We start from the raw sequence: 21607 nt of genomic DNA, 5'->3' as shown, positions 1-21607 counted from the left end.
CAATGAACACCAGGACTATCTCCTTCAGAATGGACTGGTTGGATCTCCTTGCAGTCCAAGGGACTCTCAAGAGTCTTCTCCAACACCACATTTCAAAAGCATCAATTCTTCAGCACTCAGCTTTCTTCACAGTCCAACTCTCACATCCATACATGACCACTGGAAAAACCATAACCTTGACTAGACGGACCTTTGTTGGCAAAGTAATGTCTCTGCTTTTAAATATGCTATCTAGGTTGGTCATAACTTTCCTTCCAAGGAGTAAGCATCTTTTAATTTCATGGCTGCAGTCAACATCTGCAGTGATTTTGGAGCCCAGAAAAATAAAGTCTGACATTGTTTCCACCGTTTCCCCATCTATTTGCCATGAAGTGCTGGGACCAGATGCCATGATCTTCGTTTTCTGAATGTTGAGCTTTAAGCCAGCGTTTTCACTCTCCTCTTTCACTTTCATCAAGAGGCTCTTTAGTTCCTCTTGACTTTCTGCCATAAGGGTGGTGTCATCTGCATATCTGAGGTTATTGATATTTCTCCCAGCAATCATGATTCCAGCTTGTGCTTCTTCCAAGCCAGCGTTTCTCATGATGTACTCTGCACAGAAGTTGAATAAGCAGGGTGACAGTATACAGCCTTGACGTACTCCTTTTCCTATTTGGAACCAGTCTGTTGTTCCATGTCCAGTTCTAACTGTTGCTTCGTGACCTGCATATAGGTTTCTCAAGAGGCAGGTCAGGTGGTCTGGTATTCCCATCTCTTTCAGAATTTTCCACAGTTTATTGTGATCCACATAGTCAAAGGCTTTGGCATAGTCAATAAAGCAGAAATAGATGTTTTTCTAGAACTCTCTTGCTTTTTCCATGATCCAGCAGATGTTGGCAATTTGATCTCTGGTTCCTCTGCCTTTTCTAAAACCAGCTTGAACATCTGGAAGTTCATGGTTCATGTATTGGTAAAGCCTGGCTTGGAGAATTTTGAGCATTTCTTTACTAGCATGTGAGATGAGTGCAATTGTGCGGTAGTTTGAGCATTCTTTGACATTGCCTTTCTTTGGGATTGGGATTTTCATTCCAGTCCATCTAGTCAAGGCTATGGTTTTTCCATTGGTCATGTATGGATGTGAGAGTTGGAGTATAAAGAAAGCTGAGCGCTGAAGAATTGATGCTTTTGAACTGTGTTGTTGGAGAAGACTCTTGAGAGTCCCTTGGACTGCAAGGAGATCCAGTCCATCCTAAAGGAGATCAGTCCTTGGTGTTCATTGGAACGACCTTTTAGCCTTCCCCTTTTGATAAGGCTGGGGCTGCTCTGAGTCATTTGTCTATTGTATGGTGATTTATACTTTGGAAATAACTCATTTTACCTTTTAGCCTATATCATGTCACTTGCATTTTATGCTTTTTCTTTGTGAAGTTAAACTGAGAGGCTTTCCCCCTTGCTAAAGAAATTTCATGAGTTAGCAGGCAGCTTTAAGAATAGATTTATTTATTTTTTCTTAAAGATATTTATTTAATTGGCTGTGCCAGGTCTTAGTTATGGCATGTGAACTCTCAGCTGTAGCTTGTGTGATATGGTTCCCTGACCAGGGATGAACCCAACCTCTACATTGGAGCTCAGAGTCTTGGCGATTCGACCACCAGGCAAGTCCCAGGAATAGATTTCAAAGTACAGTTTTTGTCAATTTGCTGAGATATTTCACTTCAGCATATCCTTAATTAGTGAAAGTCTTATATCTGGAAGGCTCTATATGTTTCCCTGTATGTAGCTTCCCTGTATGTTTTAGGGTTAGGGTTATCAATAACCTCAGATATGCAAGTGACACCACCCTTATGGCAGGAGAACCTCTTGATGAAAGTGAAAGAGGAGAGTGAAAAAGTTGGCTTAAAGCTCTGCCTTCAGAAAACAAAGATCAAGGCATCCAGTCCTATCACTTCATGGCAAATAGATGAGGAAACAGTGGAAACAGAGGCTGACTTTATTTTGGGGCTCCAAAATCACTGCAGATGGTGACTGCAGCTGTGAAATTAAAAGATGTTTGCTCCTTGAAAGGAAAGTTATGACCAACCTAGACAGCATATTAAAAAAGAGAGACTTTACTTTGCCAACAAAGGTCCATCTAGTAAAGGCTATATCATTTTTCCAGTAGTCATGTATGGATGTGAGAGTTGGAGTATAAAGAAAGCTGAACGCCGAAGAATTGACGCTTTTGAACTGTGGAGTTGGAGGAGATTGAGGGCAGGAGGAGAAGGGGACGACAAAGGATGAGATGGTTTGATGGCATCACTGACTCAATGGACATGAGTTTGGGTTAGCTCTGGGAGTTGGTGATGGACAGGGAGGCTCCTTGTGCTGTGGTCCATGGGGTTGCAAAGAGTCGGACAGGACAGAGTGACTGAACTGACTGACTGACACTAATTTTTTCTCTTAGGGAATTAGGGCTTTGACCTTACACTTTCTTGCAGGTTTTGGATGGCAATGAGGGTAAGCAGTTCGGTTGCCCTAGCCCAGGTATAGAGCATTAAACTGAGAAGCCCTTATTCATATCTGAAATCACTGAGTTGGGAAGTAGGATCTGGGTCTGTCTCTCACCTCCCCTTCGCCCTTTCGTGGCAGACTGGTTACAACACATCAGCCGTCTGTAGTGCCAATGTAGAATCAGAGATTCCTGTCTGTGTTCTGATGACCACAGCACTGTCATGCAGGTCAAGATGAAACAAGACTTTAGAGCTGATTTTTATTTCTTTGCTTTCAAAAGTTTGTGTCAGAGAATTGCCCATTTTTAAGGGAGTTAGGAGGGCTTTCCTTGTGGCTCAGATGGTAAAGAGTTCGCCTGCAGTGCAGGAGACCCAGATTTGATCCCTGGGTAGGGACATCCCCTGAAGGAGCCCATGGCAACCCACTCCAATATTCTTGCCTGGAGAATCTAATGGACAGAGGAGCCTGGTGGGCTACAGTTAGTGGGGTTGCAAAGAGTCGGACATGCTTGAATGACTGAGAACAATGGAGTTTGGAAGCATCATTCTGCTACATTTGGTACATGATGACATTCTTTGTGCCCAGAGGCTCCCCCAGAGCACAGACTACTCAGTAATAATAATGGCTCTAGATATAGACATGCACATAGGTGCCTATAATGGTTTGGACAGTTGTCTGGAGTTTTTATAGACCATGGAACTGGCTGATAGCAGAGGTTAAGAGGATGCACACTTCTGGCTGAGGATGCAGGAGAGCCACCTGTGTACTGCTGAGTTCCTGATGATCTTAACTCTTATTCAGTTCACAAAATCAGGCAATTTGTATGTTAATGCCTCGTAGCTTTGTGAGGGCTTGTTTGTCCCCCACCTCACCAGCCCTCTCCAAGCAAGGTTTCTCGATAACTTTAAAGTTATGTATAAAACTTTTTTCCAAGTACCAGATTTTAAAAGTACTTTGACTTCTGATGTTAAATTTTTTTGTTGTCTTAGTTTGGGCAGCCATAGCATAATACCTTTTATACAGTTCATAAGGTCCTCATGCCAAGTATACTGGGGTGGTTTGCCATTCCCTCCTCCAGCGGGCCATGTTTTGTCAGAACTCTCTGCTATGACCCATCCGTCTTGGGTGCCCCTGCATGGAATGGTTCATAGCTTCACTGAGTTACACAAGCTCCTTTGCCATGACAAGGCAGTGATCCATGAAGGGATGACAGATTTCCTCTTCTTGGGCTCAAAAATCACTGCAGATGGTGACTGCAGCCATGAAATCAGAAGATAGTGGGTTCTTGGCAAGAAAGTTATGACAAACCTAGACAATATGTTGAAAAGCAGAGACATTACCAACAAAGGTCCGTAAGTCAAGGCTATGGTCTTCCCAGTGATCATGTACAGTTGTGAGAGCTTAACTGTGAATAAGGCAGAGTGCCAGTGAGATTGATGCCTTAGATCTCTGGTGCTGGGAAAGACTCCTGAGAGTCCCCTGGACAACAGGAGATCAAACCAGTCAATCTTAAGAGAGATCAACCCTGAATACTCATTGGAAGGACTTACGCTGAAGCTGAAGCTTCAGTATTTTGGTTTTCTGATGTGAAGAGCCATCTCTTTGGAAAAGTCCCTATGCTGGGAAAGATTGAGGGCAGGAGGAGAAGAGGGCATCAGAGGATGAGATGGCTGGATGGCATCACCGATGCAATGGACATGAACTTGGGCATACTTCGGGAGATGGTGAGGGACAGGGAGCCCTGGTGCACTGCAGTCCATGGTGTCACAGAGTCAGACGCGACTGGGTGACTGAACAACCACAACATAACACCAAAGACTGTGTGGCTTAAACAACAATTTTTTTTCCTCACAATTCTAGAGGCTAAAAATCTGAGCTCAAGGTACCAGCATCATCAGGTTCTGGTTGAAGGTCCTCTTTCTGGCTTGCGGATGCTGCCTTATATGTGCATCCTCATGCTGTTAAAGACAAAGCTCTCTAGTGTCCCCTCTTATAAGGATGTAACTTTCACTATAAGGGCCCCGCATCATGACCTCATTTAAACCTAATTTATCTTGCTCAGGCCTTTTCTCTAAATGCCATCAATGCTGGGGGTTAGGGCTTCAACATGTAGATTTGGGATAACACTCTTCAGCCCATAACGCTTGTCTTTATCGTTCTGATTATCAGTGTGAACACAGTACTTCGTTTATTATAAAACACACCATTATTTTGGGTACTACTAAGGAAGAAAGAACTGCTATCAATTTAATTGACATACTTTATTACTTAAAATGTTATACTTGAGATTTCCTTTCCTTAGGAAGATACTTTACATATATCAATCTTGTTTATAAAATGAGAGGAGAATGAGATAAATTGGTTAAGGTATTTGAAATTTATATTCAGAACCTGATTCTTCTAAATCATTTTTTTCACCTAGTTGTCAGTATTCATTTTTCTCCATATGACATCATCATCTCCACAGGAGCATTGATGTTGCAGCATATTTTGAGTCTTTTTTACTGTTTTTTTCCCAAGACTTTCTTCCCAGTTGCAGACATTCATTCTACAAGTTTGATTTCGTTCTTTCATGATCTCAAAAGGAGGTTTTAATGGAAGGCTTTCAGGTGGAATCCAGGGCTCTTATTCCTTCCACAGTGGACTTTAAATAGTCTGTTGACTGAAACCTGGAGGAGGTTATAATTGTCCAGTCACTCTACCAGATGTAATAACATAGGTTTGCACAGTCAGGGCCTACCACGTTATAACCATTCTCTGGCTGATAGCAATTTTAAGATGCCGTCAGCTATTACATCCATTTTAGTTTTGGAAAAGTTAAAGTGAGAATAAACTTGGGCCTTTAAATCAATGTCCAGTATAGCATATGCTCATTGTAGAAAATTTGAAAAATACTGATGAAAAATACCCTGTTTTTTCCCATTACTCTTATGTTTTGCCCTATTCTTTTAAATGTCACCAGTCTTGGAAAATGTCTAATATTTTATTATACCAATATCCCATAGTTTTGTTTGGGTGCATTTTGTTTACATATTTCTTTCATTCATTAACAACCCCTCTGGAATAATGCATATCTTGGTACAAATCTCTGATTATTTTAGTAGAATGTTTCTAAACAAGGATTAATAGTGAGAAGAAATGAACTTTTCAGAGGCTCATGGTTCAGTTCAGTTTAGTCGCTCAGTCGTGTCCAACTCTTTGCTACCCAATGGACTACAGCACACCAGGCCTACCTGTCCATCAGCAACTCCCGGAGTTTACTCAAACTCATGTCCATTGGGTCGGTGATGCCATCCAACCATCTCGTCCTCTGTTGTCCCCTTCTCCTCTTGCCTTCAATCTTTCCCAGCATCAGGGTCTTTTCCAGTGAGTCAGCTCTTCACATCAGGTGGCCAAAGTTATTGGAGCTTCAGCTTCAACATCAGTCCTTCCAATGACCATTCAGGACGGATCTCCTTTAGGATGGACTGGTTGGATCTCCTTGGAGTCCAAGGGACTCTCAAGAGTCTTCTCCAACACCACAGTTCAAAAGCATCAATTCTTCTGTGCTCAGCTTTCTTCACAGTCCGACTCTCCCATCCATACATGACTACTGGAAAAACCATACCCTTGACTAGACGGACCTTTGCTGGCAAAGTAATGTCTCTGCTTTTTAATATGCTGTCTAGGTTGGTCATAACTTTTCTTCCAAGGAGTAAGTGTCATGGGCTCATAGTATCTCTTGTAAATTGTTCTTCAAAAAGAAGGACTGTTTTGCTCACCACCTGTGTAAGCAGTGTGTGTGCCTGCTTGCATGGCTCTTTCTAGTACTGGGTATTTGCTTTTTATTTCTTTTACATGTTTTCTGTTGGGAATGTGAGAGACTCTTGAGTTTGATTCTTTCCTTTTCCAAATGTGGCCCATGATGTGTAGTAGTGGGATTTCCTTATGAAGTTACTTGTAGGGGAAATTTCCTTGAAGTTGGTGAAAGTCACATTGCTTGTCTTCGATGGATAAAAGTGTCTCCTCCATTATTAAAAATTTCTTGTTTGTGCTGAGGCTAGAGATCTGCTAGTCTGATTGACTTATATTTAAGAAATTTATAGAGAAACCAAAATAAAGACATAAAACCAACACAAATGAGTCATCAGGGTTTTCCATGGTACCTGATAACATTCTGCCTGTGTACACAGTCAGCATGTCTGAGTGCTTCCTGTTCCCTGGATGTGCTGGGAGCCCAAGTCCTGTGAGTTCCTGAAAGCAGGCAGGGATAGTTGCAAGATAGGTGAGCATCTCCTTAATAAGACTTTGTCCATGGCTCATATTCTTGGCTTATTATGTACAAGGATTCTTATTTATCTGGTTGTGTTGGGTCTCAGTTGTAGCACACGGGATCTTTAGTTGTGGCATACGAACTCTCAGTTGTGGCTTATGGGATCTGACCAGGAGTCGGGTCCAGTCCCCCAGCGCTGGGGACACTGAGTTTTAGCCGCTGGACCACCAGGGAAGTCCCCAGAGATTCTTTTTTAAACCAAGGTAATGAAGTGAAAGGTTTTAAATATAGGAGGATCTTAGAAATTGAATTCAGTGTCTTCAGTTTTTGAGAAATAAATTGGAAAACTTTGAGCAGCTGTCCAAGGTCACTTAGCTAGTTAAAGCAAAGATGGGCTCCAGGTATAGTTTTTGACTCCAGACTAGTTCAGTTTCTGCTATGTCTCTGGCTAGTTCCCTTATTTTTATCTCTGGTGCTGAGTAAATATAGAGAAAAACACATCCTCAGAATAGACGGTGGTAAATTATAATTTCTCTCTCCGGGGGTATTTTTCCCCCCTTCTTGAAGTGTTTCCGCTTCCTCCCCCAGGTTTATTTCAGATTCTTACATGGTCTCAATCTAGATTTAATAGCACTGTGATATCTTTCTTTTTCTATATCTGAAAGTCCATTTCTGCTTAATGTCCTTGAGATGGTTATAACTTCACCTTTTTTTTGTAAAGTCACTCAAACACCATGAATGTAATGTTTAATATACAATCATTAAAAAAACTATGCAATGGTTTTAAAAGTAAAGATACCTGCCAGTTGTTTTCTGCTTCCCTTTTTGTTCCCAAAAGGAATGTTAACAGTTTTTTAAATCTTTCTAGATATTTTCTATGCATGTATGTGTGTAGGCATGCATATATGTGCATATATGTGCATATACGTCTTTAAGAAAACCTACACAGACTTCACAATGTGTTTTATTCTGTAAATTACGATGTTGACTGAATTTTTAGACACGATTTCATATTAGCACACACTAGTATGTAGACTTTTAAAAAGTTGCTCAGTATTACATTGGACAAATATTCTGTAACTTGTTTTATTATTTTCCTATTGATGGTTTCATCTTTTTTTGTTGTTGCCATTACAATCAGTGCTAGAATAAATCTCCTTGTGCCTCACTCCCTGTCCTCTCATAAAAATAGTTGTAAGAAAAATTGTTGATTAACAAGTTCATTCGTTTATAATTTTTCTAAATTTTGTCAAATTGCCCTTCAAAAATGTGGCATTAAATTCACAGTTCTGCCTTCAATATGTGAGAATGGATATAACCTCTGCTGATAAGCACGTGACTAAACAAATGACTGACTTAATTTTTCCAGTAAGCTTTGATTTTGCAGTTCTTTAGAATGAATCCAAACACATTTAAATATGTCATTAGCTATTTGAGACCATATTGCCTGGATTTGGTAGCCTGGCTCCATAGTTTACCAGCTATGTGAACTTGAGCAAATTAACTAAACTTTCTGTGCCTCATGGGTTACTTATGAGGATTACATGAGTTAATGTTTATAAATTACTTGAATCCACGCTTGGCAGATAGTATATAACTATTTGACAACAAAATTTGCATTTCTTTCTCTTTCCTGCCTGTTTATTTACCTGATTTTCTGTTGAGTTCAGTAGATGTTTTAACATTTTGGTAAGTGGTGTTAACCATTGACGGTTAAGTAGCCAGAGTTCTAAGCAAGTGAAACATGTCATGTTTAATTTTGAATTATAAAACTTAAAAAAAAAAAAGATTCATATAACTCAGACTCCATTTTTGACAGGATTAAGGGAAGGATTTTGTTTTAATTCTGTAAGTTCAGTATTGAAAACTGACTGAGGTTATAAGTCATTATTTCAGGGAGATCGGCTTTCTTTCCCTGCTTCATGTGAGAGTTTTGATGCTGCTAATCTGATTAAATCTCTTAGAGCTATATCCTTAGCTCCAAGAGTCTGAAGATTAGAAATTCTGGTTTCCACCCCCACCCCCTGCCCCCACTATCCATTAAATTGTTACCATGGCTATTGGGCTCCCAAACAGTACTTCAGATCTCTTCTGATTTATGGAAGCAGCATCTTAAAGATGGATAAGCGCAGGTTTGGCTTCAGGAAGCTTAGGTAAGCGTTCCAGTTTGAATGTACCTACTAGTTCTCTTTGAACAAATTGCTTCATTTTTCTGAACCTCAGTTTTCTTGCCTATAAAATGAAGGTAACAATCTCTATCGGTGTCATAGAATAATTGTGAAAGTCAAATGAAATGAATTTTTTTAAACAGGCATCATGATGATGAAGAACGTTTGTTTTGCTTTCACATTTGTTTCTGGTTTTGGAAAATGCCTATTAAGCAAGGAAATATACAGATATTTAAATTTATATAATGAATTTTTTGATACTCAGATGTTGTGAGGGAGTAGTGAGATATTTTTCATCTTCAATATTGAAAAAAACTAGGAAGTGAAACCCCTGGGGCAAAATATGGCAGTACTAATAAAGGTTGCTTTTTGAATGTTCAACTGTGTATTAGACAGTGTGACAAACTTGTATAAACAGTAGCTTATCAGTAGAAATAAAATAACTAGGTTAAGACTGCACAGTTGCTAAGTGAAGGAGCTATGATTTGAATCCAGTTTGTCTCCAAAACTTTATGTTCAGTACAGTATAGGAGCCGGTTGCATAGGTTCAGCTCCCAGGTCAAGTTGCCTAACCTCACTGTTTACATTTTTGCATCTGTAAAATGGGCATGATTACAGCATCTGCCTCAGAGGGTTGTTGATCATCCTGAGGATTCGGTGAGTTAAGTACCTGGAACAGTGTCTGGACCACTGTAAGCATTTTATAAATGGTAGTTCTTATTATAATTTATGATCATTTCTATACACTTCTGGCTTCTTTGTTTCTGCCCCTTGACTCTCTCCTTTTGGCATTAGTAAACAGTGGCATTTCAGATTATTTTTGTCTTCTCCGTTCCCTTATCTATGTGGCAGACGTGGCTCTGGCCATTCCATCTGGTGCAGGAGGAGAGAGCTGTGTAGCAGGCCTGGCCCTGGTGGAGTGCTCTGGGTCAGTTGCTGCTAACGTCTGGGATGGCATGTGTTTGCAAGGAGGGAGAAGGGGGAGGAATGTGAGATCTGAACAGCGAGGATCTGCCACCAGCATTCTGTGAAGATAATCTGTGTGCTTTCGAAGGGTTCTACCTACGAGATTGTGTGTTCTCCTCAGATTTGGCAGAGAAGGCCCTAGTGTGGGGATTTCTAAACCTGGCTAGTTCATTGCAGGCACTTGTGATTCAAGTTCCCACCAGACCTAGTAACTCACTCACCAGCAGTGGGACCCAAGCTCCTGTACTGGTTTTAAAATGGCTTTTGAGTGGTCAGCCAGGCGTGGGAGCCACTGGCATGCCATTTGTTCCTGTGTCTCTGCAGAGCCAGCCCCAGCCAGCCATGACAAGAAGTGTGTGTTTGTGACTTTGAAGATTCCTAGGAAAAGGAGCGCCTCCATTATCTAGTAAACCGGTCCTGGCAGCCCTATAAAAATGAATTTGAAATATAGATGTACAAACAGATGAGTGAAGGCATTCCATTACAGAAATAACAAGGGATGGGATTTGATCAAAGTAATTTGTCAGTATGGTCCTTGTGTTTATGCCAGTTGCTCATCAACACTTGCTTATTCTCATACTTGCAGGTGAGATACACAAAACTGAATAGCATTGAATATAATTTTGATGTTGAATTATTTTTAATCGAAGTATGGTTGATTTATAATGTGTTAATTTCTGCTGTACATACAAATATATATATGCATTCTTTTTAATATTCTTTTCCATTATGGTTTATCCCAGGATAGACAGACATTTATTTGAATTGACTGTTATAGTTGATTTACAATGTTGTGTTCATTTTTCATGCAGCTTTATCAAAATTGTTGGAAAACTGCCCCCCCCCTTCCCCGACTGATACTCAGAGAATGAATGAAGTGAATAATGCAAGTTCCATTTTATATTTGAGAAATCATGATTAGAGTGGAATGTTAATATGGTTAGCTGTGGTGAGACAATATTGACATTGTTGCTAAGATATTTTACCAGACATGTCATTGAGGCTGCTGCTTCAAAAACTGAGCAATGCTTTTTTTCTCCTTCTTTCTTTCTTTCTTTTTTGTCGTGGTTTTGGTGATGGTGCTAATGATACCGCAGGAAGACAGCAAATGAAATGACAGAGGCAGAGAGTGAAAAGTCATCTCTTTCTCTCCCCTATTCCCTGTGCCCCAATACAGGCCTGAAAGGGATCTTGATAAATAGCCACACGTACGCAATTGATTTATTCTGCTGCTTTCTAGAATTTGTACTGAGTTGGTTGCATTGCATTTTTAATCTGTTTGTGGGGGAGAAAGTTTAAATGCTGCCTGGAAACTTTGAGGCATTTTCCCCCAAATGTTTATAGATCCCATTTTCCTTGTAAGGAGTTGAAGCAGGATGCATGGTACTGCTCTCTCGACTCGCCCTTGCTCTTGTAACGAGGGCTGTTGGCAGACAGCTCTGCTGACAGGGGACTGCCAGGGTTTGGATTTGAGTAGTCAGTGAGGGGGTGGTGTACTGGTTATGGTATTGTTCTAAAAGTCTTTTCCCCTCCACTTATTTTTCCACCCCCAAAATGTCAGCATGTCCAATCTGACAGAATGTTCCTGATGATTATCATTCAGAGGAACATGACTTGCTAAACTGTCAGTGAATGATAGTCAGAATCTCTTAAGCACCCAACAGCGCTCCACGCTCCATCTGCAGCTTGGTCAGGGTATCTGCAGGGGTTGGGGAGGCAGGCCAGGGCAGTGCTGTGACTGAGGATTCTGTGTGTTCACATCTGGACCTGCCACTTACAGACAACCTGCTTAGCCTCCCTAAGCCTTAGTTTCCTCATCTGTACCTGGGGATAATGACAGCATTTACTTCCAATGGAATAGGTTGAATAAATTAGCTAATGGGTATAAAATGCTTAGCAGGGGGTCTGGTACATCAAGTAACATCTTAATAATAGCTAGCTTAATCATCTTCATCATTAGAGCAGATACCAGTGAACACCGACACAGAATTAAAACAGAAAACTTATAAATACTGATGTGTTATCTGGGTACTTAATACAGTGCTTTAGGGTAAGTGAGTTCCAGTAGTTACCACAGTACAAGGTGTGTGACTGAGGTAGAGAATGGCTTTAGGAGCTGCTCCAGTGTGCCAGGGCAGTCCCCAGGGCTGCCTTCTGGCACAGTTCGGGGTGCTCTCACACAGATGTGGGACGTGGAGGTAGTGGTCTTACCCTCATTCTTTGGTCACAGCCCCCCGACCCCCTCAAGAAAGTTCTGTGTATAGAGCAGAGTTCTCCCTGTCATTACAAATAAGAGGGTATATTCAGGTTGCAGTTTTATGTGAAGGGAAGGATTCATTGGTTGGAACTTGGGAGTTAAAAGCAGAGAAAGATATAAACAGAGCCAGCACCTTGAAGTTCCTTTTGACTACTTTATACAGTTGACCTCTGAACAGCCTGGAAGGGTGCTGTCATGACCCTCTTTGATGTTGAAATTCTGCATATAGCTTATAGTTATCCCTCCATCTACATGGTTCCTCTGAATATGCAATTTCTCATCCATGCATTCAGCCAACCACAGATTGCATAATACTGAGATTATACTGCTGAAAAAAAAATCTGTAAGCGGACCCGTTCAGTTCAACCAACCTTATTTAAGGGTCAACTGTATAGGGTCAGGAACTGGATCTTGGACAACATGAGGTCTGTTATAGGAAGCCAGTCCAGAACTTCACTGTGGGAACAAGGAGGTCAACAAGGAGGACTATCCCCATCAGTAAAACCTGGGAGAATGATGACTGTGGGTAGTTTGGGCAGGTCAGCCTGGTGGGTTAAGTAAAACCAGTGGACATGGTTAGAAGAGGCTGGATAAAGGAAGAATGAGCCCTCCTTCTTGAAGAAGGGAACTCATGAGGACAGAGCCTTGACAGGTATCCAGTGGAGGGGCTTTTCGCTAGGAAACCTCTGTAAGTAAAAGAAGATAGATACAAATTTTTGTTTCACATAAATGTTTACTGGAAAAGTGTGTTTTATCTTACAAAGCATTCTAATTATAAAAATGTCAGAACATATGTCAACCGTAAAATGTAAAAGGAAGGGGGAAAACGTTGATACTTCTCACTCTCTTAGGAGTAACCACCATCAACATTTTATTAAATTTACTTCTCGTTTTTGGTGGTGTATATTATTTTCCTATTGTCATCATATGACATGTACAAAATTGTGTACACTAGCTTAAATGTTTATCCCAGGTGTTTGAAAGAATGATCACGTGGTAAACTTGTATTTTTCTTTTTTTGTAATCTCAGTTCCTTGGCAACGAAAGTGGTGGTGGTGGTGTTCTGTGATACTCTTCTTGTTTGGGGTAGGGTGTTGGTGGGGAGCAGTAAAGAGAGCTTTCTCTGCCCAATATCACTATCATGTAAAAAATGCTAGCCATTTTTAGCCAGTTCTGGCACAAGGCACTATTGTTTTAAGAGGTCACCAGATAAAGTAAGAGATTCTTTCTGCACCATGGGATGAAGGATATGGTTCGAAAAACACATTTCCTGAATGAAAAGGGAATGGAGGCTGAAGAGGGATAGTTGAGTGAAGTGTCTGAAGGCTGGGCTTGAGTTATAGTTTATTGCTCTTTTCCTTCCAGTCATAATGTCCCCACTGTTGAGTAGCTGATTTTGATTTTTAAGTTAACTTCTTCCTCAAAAAGGATAAATGGGCTGTGCGTTTCCTGAGCCTTTGACAGGTGTCTGAAAATTTGTTTGTTTGGTACTACACCCACTCCAGTATTCTTGCCTGGAGAATCCCATGGACAGAGGAGCCTGCCGGGCTACAGTCCATGGGGTCACAAAGAGTCGGACATGACTGAGCGACTTCACACACACACACACACACGCGTGCACACACACACACACACTCTTAATAGAAAACTTGGTTTGGCTTTATGAGGTTTGGTCATGCTCTTTGCTCCCTCAGGATTAAAAGATACTGCTTTTTTGGCTTATTGGCTCTTGGTATTGGAGAAGAGAATTGGAATTGTGTCCCTTTGAAAAGCAAGTGTTGAAGTCCTAGTACTTGATAGCTGTGAAAGTGGCCTTATTTGGAAGTAGGGTCTTGGTAGATACAGTCAAATTAAACTGAGGTCACACTAGGTTAGGGCTTCCCTGGTGTCTCAGTCATAGAAAATCTGCCTGCAGTGCAGGAGGCCCAGGCTTCATCCCTGGCTTGGGAAGATCCCTGGAGAAGGAATTCGTGATTTTCCTGCCTGTGTTCCGCCTCCACCCAACTCCGCTATGGGCTGCCCCCTCTTCCTGTTACCTCTGGGCTCTTTGGTCCTGTCCTGCCTCATTCCTTTCCTTGTTTAGCCTCTGCTTATTCCCCTACCCCGCACTTAACAGACCCCCAGCCTTCCTTCCCCTCATCCCGCCCTGTCCCTGGCAGACCTCATGTTTCCCTGTTGTTGTTATTTAGTCACTCAGTTGTGTCTGACTCTTTGCAACCCCATGGACTGTAGCCCGCCAGGCTCCTCTGTTCATGGGATTCTCCAGGCAAGAATACTGGCGTGGCTTGCCGTTTCCTTCTCCAGGGGATCGTCCCGGACCAGGGGTCGAACCTGCGGTTCTTGCATTTGCAGGCGGGTTCTTTACCACTGAGCCACCTGGGAAGACCAGTGTTTGCCTAGGGCTTTGGATTATCCTGTGAGCTGCATCCACAAGTGTGCCCACACTCCACCCCCAGCAGTGGAGATGACTAGGTCATGGAGTAGCCAGGGTGGAGGATGAGAGAGAGGAGACATGTGCTACACGATGGGAGCTGCCAAGAATCTGACTCCCTTCGGGGCGGGGCATAGGGCTCTCCTTACTCCCCTGTCCTGCATCCACCTGTCAAGCACATCCACTGTCACTTTGAGCAGTCTTTATGGGATGAAACTTCATCTCTCCCACTTGCCAAGTTAAGCTGTGGTGTGTGGCCCTGTTAGACTTAAGATCTTCATATCCACCCCTGTCTCAATCCTAAGAATGCAAATTTAAAATATTTAGAGGAAGCATATGCACATAGGAAAAAAATATAAACCAGTTAAAAGTGTATTTACCTCCCATCCAGGCTCCCAGCTGGGCAGTTCCTGTTCCCAGAGCATCCACTGCACGTGGTTCCTGTGTGTCCTTCTTAGAGACCTTCCATGCATGTACAAGTATGTATGTTTACATGATATACACGTGTATCATGTAAACATACACTGTGTGCATGCACATGTGTATATATACACACACACACACACACTGAAGGATACACACTGTGAATAATGGGAACCTTTATTTAATCATCCGCATGATGGAGTATTCCCTTGAGTTTGTTTTCCTTTTCATTTCCTCCCAATACCCCACCATCTCGTAATAGGAGCACGAACTTTTCAGATCTTTCTGTCTCCTTTCTTGTGGTCTCTCCGTCTTCAGTGGTTCTCCCTCCTGCGTGCACCTGAGAATCACGTGGGGAGCTTTCACTGGCCGGTGTGTTGCTGAGCCCCTGACTGCTCCCTGTGGCGTCCTCCGTGAGGGCCTGGGCTCCCTTCTGTGAGGCAGCGAGGAGAGCTGGGAACTGCTGCTCCGGGTGTGTGCAGTGGGCCTGGCAAATCTCAGAATGCAAGTGTGGAGTTTCAGACAGGACCCGTGGGGAATGCTGGAGATGTAGAATAATGAATCCATGCAGATTTAAGATGAACCTAGAAGCCAGGTTGCTTTTGGCTACAACTGCCCCACTGACCCCTTCATCACCTAGCCTGGCAAAGTGGCAGGATTCTGTGTCCTGTGTGGTGGGAATGGCAATCAGTGCCTCCATCCTGGGCAGAGACTGCAGGCCCAGAGGCTACAAGATTTAATGCATTTACAGTACAAAGTGAAATGAGAAGAAACTATTTAGGGTGCCTGATGACTAAACATCTCTCTCGGATCCACTTTGCCTGTATGGTGACAGCATAAAGTGTGACAGAAAGGAAATTAATGATGCCTGGGCCTGGGTGCCTCCCAAATGGAGTGTTCCAGGAGTGCTGGAGCTAATTAAACAGCCAGCACGAAGAGTGAAAATAGATGAAGGGACGGATTTCTTCTCACCATGGCCCGGCACTGCGTGTAGACCTACATAGACTATTTTTGGCTTTTCCCGTTAAGTACACTAAACAACGCATGGTGGAAGGGCTTATCTCAATAGCCTTTTCTTAGGGGAACAGGAAAAAGAGAATGGACTCTGGATTGGACTGCCTGGCTTCGGACCTGACTCTGCCGTTTGTTGGTGTCCTTGATGGAGATTCTTGATTCTTTCTGAGCCTCAGTTTCCTTGTTGCAGGATGGACGTAACACTAGCAACTCCTTTCTGTTGGAGATGGTTTAGTCGCCAAGTCGTGTCCAACTCTTTCGCAACCCCATGGACTGTAGCACGCCCGGCTCCTCTGTGTGATTTTCCAGGCAAACATAGTGGAGTGGGTTGCCATGCCCTCCTCTAGGGAATCTTTCTGACCCAGGGATTGAACCTGGGTCTCCTGCATTGCAAGCGGATTCTTTACCGCTGAGCCACCAGGGCAGCCCACACCTGCTTCCTGAGGTGGTTACAGTGATATAAAGTGCCTGAAACCTTGTCCTAACATGTAGTACAACTAAAAAAGTACTTATTCTATTACAGTGCACCCCTCTGGGGCTTGGGAGTGGAAGTGTTCTGAGGTCATATACATATTCTTAGAGGTTCAGACTCCCTTGCAGGGTGACATGCCTGCCTTGAAGGAAAACTTTGACAATTCGAGAGGAAATACTAGTGTGTTACTCATCTGTTTCTGGATAAAGTACATTTGGTTCTGTAACCCTCGAGTATTAAGAATAAAGCTGTGAGGATAGTCCTCACTAAGCTCTCTTCAGAACCCTCTGGAGTTTTGAAGACAAAAGGGTGAGCTTGTCCTATTGACCAGATTTTTCTGTGTTCTGGGGTTAGCGGCTTTGTTGCCTTTTAGCGGTATTGTTTGAGAATTAGTCATGACTGTGTGAAGAATGTTTTGGAAAATTGCTTTCTTGAATACATTAATCTTTCTTTTTGAAAATGCACATCAACAGTAAGCTCTGGCTCGATGCTTGGGAGATCCTATAAGATGTAAAATGGTTTAAAGAGCTTTCAGAGAGAGACTTCTCAAGGTTCCAAAAATGATATTGGATCTTGTGGGAGGAAATCTTTTCCAATTTTCTAGGTTTCTGTAAATAGACATGAGTTATATGGATACAAAGCTTTACGATGGAAGATACGGTTAAGAAACATGAGTGCGCTCCTGGGCAGGCACTGCACAAAAGATGCCCTAACACATGTAATGCCCTAGTTAAGCGTATCGCACCAGTCCTGTGTTCTGGAACTGGATAAACAGAACATCTTTTCTGTTTTCTATTCTAAGCTTCCATTCCCCCCTCCCCCAGCTTGCCACTTCAATGGCACAATAAATGGAAATCTGATTTCCTGCATCTGCAGACCTATTTACCTGAATGTCGAAGCTCACTCTTGCCTCTCTCAGGTCTTCTCTTTTCAGAAATGCACTTTTACTTTCATCTCCCTGGCTTTGTTGCCCTCGTTTTTTAAAATCCTTCCCTAATCCTGCACTCCATGTACTTTAATCTCTAGTGCTGGACATAGCCATTCTGCACAGCTGCCTTAAAACATTCATCATCTCCCAGGTTTGCATTTTCTTCCATTATGAGTTTAAATCCTTTTTCACAGTCTATAATAGTGGAAAAAAATTAAAGAACTATTATCAAAAGCTATTTCTGCCAATTAAGAAAGCCTTATTGGATGACTTTATCCCCTTTGATAATTCTATTATCTTTGCAAACTATTACTTGGATTTAGTTTTCTTGTGTGAAAGAATATATGTATGTGTATTTGTTTTTATTTACTACATATATATATATATATATGGATATTTGCTTATATGAATTACAAACAGGAAGAACCTTATACCCTTATGCCTTTTCTGGTCTTTTATTTTTGAAACTCAGAGTTGGTGATTTTAAAATAAGAAAAGGGGTGTGTGTGTGTGTGTGTGTGTGTGTGTGTGTGTGTGTTGTTAGAGCATGAGACGGCCACTTGGGGGGCCTTTGAGAGTTCTAGGAGTCAAGATTGCTGGGAGAAATATCAATAACCTCAGATATGCAGATGACAGCACCCTTATGGCAGAAAGTGAAGAACTAAAGAGCCTCTTGATGAAAGTGAAAGAGGAGAGTAAAAAAGTTGGCTTAGAGCTCAGCATTCAGAAAACTAAGATCATGGCATCCAGTCCCATCACTTTATGGGAAATAGATGGGGAAACAGTGGAAACTGGCTGACTTATTTTTTGGGGCTTCAAAATCACTGCAGATGGTGACTGCAGCCATGAAATTAAAAGATGCTTACTCCTTGGAAGGAAAGTTATGACCAACCTAGATAGTATGTTGAAAAGCAGAGATATTACTTTGCCAACAAAGGTCCATCTAGTCAAGGCTATGGTTTTTCCAGTGGTCATGTATGGATGGGAGAGTTGGACTATAAAGAAAGCTGAGCGCCGAAGAATTGATGCGTTTGAACTGTGGTGTTGGAGAAGACTCTTGAGAGTCCCTTGGACTGCAAGGAGATCCAACCAGTCCATCCTAAAGGAGACCAGTCCTGGGTGTTCATTGGAAGGACTGATGTTGAAGCTGAAACTCCAGTCCTTTGGCCACTTGATGCAAAGAGCTAACTCATTTGAAAAGGCCCTGATGCTGGGAAAGATTGAGGGCAGGAGGAGAAGGGGATGACAGAGGATAAAATGGCTGGATGGCATCACCGACTCAATGGACATGGGTTTGAGTGAACTCCGGGAGTTGGTGATAGACAGGGAGGCCTGGCGTGCTGCGGTTCATGGAGTCACAAAGAGTCGGATACAGCTGAGCGACTGAACTGAACTGAGCCTTGACCTTGGTTTTTACGGTTAGCCCCTATGCCCTGGCGTCTTGTCTGTGAATTCATGTGATCGGATTAGATGGTCTCTGAGAGTGAAAGTATGTTGGGGTGGATGTGAGTGTCCATGGTGAATAAATGGGAAACACCTGCCAGGGGAACTGGAGGAGGGCTGGTAAGTCACGGGTGGTTGATAATGTGGTTTTCCTACCCTGGAGAGGATGCATCAAACTACCTGGCCTGGGCATTCTTGTTTCAGCAACAGGAAGGGGGATTGAGGTGTGCTTCCTGTCACTTAATTGAGGTATGGAATAAAATAGGTCACAGGTAAAAGAAAAACATCTTTTCAAGGCTAAAAAGAAATGTGCCTGCCGTACTGGTTGTTGCAGTGAAATGTTTTTAATTCCTCTTAAACCTCTTTAAACATCTGCTGGGGAATGTTAAATCAACCGAAGAATTTCTGGTGTCATGTTGCCTAGAACCAGTATTGTATAGTCCTGTGGATGCCGCTAAGAGACTTTCTCTTTCTGGCACTGGCGTCGGCATCCTTGTGATGCTCTTGGACTGACTTTGACCTGAACCCCTTGTCTGATGCAGTTAAAGCACCAGACTCCAAGTGCTGTCTCCAGCCTCTTAGCCAATGGATCTTTGTGCCTCCTGTTCATACATAAAGCTGCTTTCTCTGCTCTGTGCTTTTGTGATGAAAGGAAGCTGGAAGTTAGGGATCTTTAATTGTGTCTAAAAACAAATCAACAGAACAGCATGTTTGGGACTGATGTTATGGTGAGATGTCAAAGTAAACTTGAAATAGAAACCTTCCCTCCCCCAGCCCCATCTCTAAGTCCCGTTTTATTGCAGACCACATAAAATCAAAGTACTGGAGCACAGCTGCTCTGAAGGCCGAAGGTCCTCATGGTTATGGCTTTCTTTGGAAACCCATCCCCACCAGACTTGCAGTTAATGAAAATATTTGCTTTGCTTGATATAAACAAAGTTTATGGGCAGAATTTGTAATTAGGAAACACTTTAATTCTCTTTTACCCCTCAATCTCCAATTTCTTCATGTATCACATTGAAAAATTCTAAGTATTTAAGAAAATAAATGCATTCTTGGTAATCAGCTTTGCAGTTTGATTTCTGGTGGTGTTGTAATAGATGCATTTCTCCCTCATTTGTGTCCTCATCCAGATGAGGTGACTTGAAATCTGGGGCTTGTTTGTTTTCAGTCAGAGATACTTCTGTGTGAGTAGGAAGGGACAGTGCCTGTTCCCATCAGGCCACCCCATAGCCATTTGAGTATCCAGGCTGGTGGGCTTGGCAGTGCAAGGGCAGTCCCAGGGCAGGGTAGCTCTCTTCAAACCTCATGGAAAACCAGTGTTGCCTCTTCAAGCCCTCCACATCCTATGTATGTAACTCCCTGGGCTGTGTGTGGCCTTGGTGCTTTCCATGTTCTTGTCTGTCTTCGGGGGTTTCTGGCCAAACCAGGAATCAGGTGACCAGGTATCATTCTTGAAGGCACAGCACCTGTTTGCATTCCTAAGATGAGACCAATGTGGTGGGGGGACTGATCATGCGTGCCTGATATTGGACCAGAGCAAACAGCTGTCCCTTCAAGTCTCAGCATGGTGAACCAGCCCCAGGGGGAGCTGGTGTTATGGTGCATCTCCTGTTCTGCCTTAAGATCTGTTTCATCACCAGACTGTTGAAGGGGAGACAACTGGGAAGCTTCATGCCCTGGCTTAAAACGTCAAGGAGGTGGTTTTTGAAAGATTTCTTGCAGGTCTGTGTTGGTGTGAGACTAGCTCCTGGGTCATGGGAACTGGTGCTGGTGGTATCTTATAGTGCAGACTCCGGAAGCAGGGTGGGCAGAGCTTGCAAGAAGGGGGGTTATTGGCCTTCACTGGGACTTAGGAGGTAAGGATCTCCATTAACTCCAGCCTGCATGCTTACCTTCCTCATGGACAAGAACGTTATTTGTCTTACATGTTTGCATAATGTTCTTGTTTTTGAAAATTCTTGTGAGAGTGTCCTGGTCACTCTCGTCATTTCTTCAAATTTAGGTCGTTTGGATATTTAGTTCCCCAACTTGATTAAAACCCTTTCAAGCATAGCTAGCCCAGCTGAGACTGAAATTACTTTCTGATGGTGCCAACTTACGCCTTGTGGAACCTGTGGCTTTTCTGTTCGCAGCTCTGCTGGTTTTGAGTTGCCTTTGAAAGCAGTGCTTGAGCATGTTCGCCCTTTTAAAACTCTTCACCTCCCTACTCCCTCCTGGTCTGTGGAGGGAGTGACTCTACTTCATCATGCCTCCTAATGTGAAAAACAAGTACGGTGAAGCTTTTGGGGACTTGACAGTTAGGATTACATCCTTTTTGAGTGTTGTGTGTAAAGATCTGCAAAAATTGAGTTCCCACCTGGCTAAATAAATGGTGTAAGTTCAAATCCAGGCTTTGGTTTTTGGAATCAGCAAGGCATGGTAAGGACCAGTTGGATAACTTCTGTCAGAGACACAAGTTAGCTTGTGGAAAACTTTCTGTACCTTTCTAGTTTTGCTGTATATAATTCAAAGCTTGAAGATGCTCTTTTAATCATCAGGAAAATAATTTATCTCTTCTTCTTGCACCATCTCAGTTGCTTCTTTGTATATGCCTCGTGTCGAGGAGGAAAGCATAACAGCTGTGTACTTGAGGACTGGTTGTATTTTTTTCAGAGGTTCTGGTTCTAGCCGACATATTCCCTTCCCTGTGTTCTCTTTTTAATTGCATTCTCTGCATTTTAAAAAATATATGTGCCTTAAAATGTTTAATTTCTTAATAGTAAGCTTGTCTGTCTTTAAGTT

General features: G+C 42.4%; 1 protein-coding gene across 7 annotated transcripts in view; it reads left to right on the top strand.

Moving 5' to 3' along the window:
- Nucleotides 1–21607, top strand: part of TANC1 (tetratricopeptide repeat, ankyrin repeat and coiled-coil containing 1) — a 244374-nt gene that overhangs the window by 89524 nt on the left and 133243 nt on the right. The window lies entirely within an intron of this gene.

The sequence above is a fragment of the Ovis canadensis genome, chromosome 2 (assembly GCF_042477335.2).
Source record: "Ovis canadensis isolate MfBH-ARS-UI-01 breed Bighorn chromosome 2, ARS-UI_OviCan_v2, whole genome shotgun sequence".
Lineage (NCBI taxonomy): Eukaryota > Metazoa > Chordata > Mammalia > Artiodactyla > Bovidae > Ovis > Ovis canadensis.
This window is presented reverse-complemented; position numbering and strand designations above follow the sequence as displayed.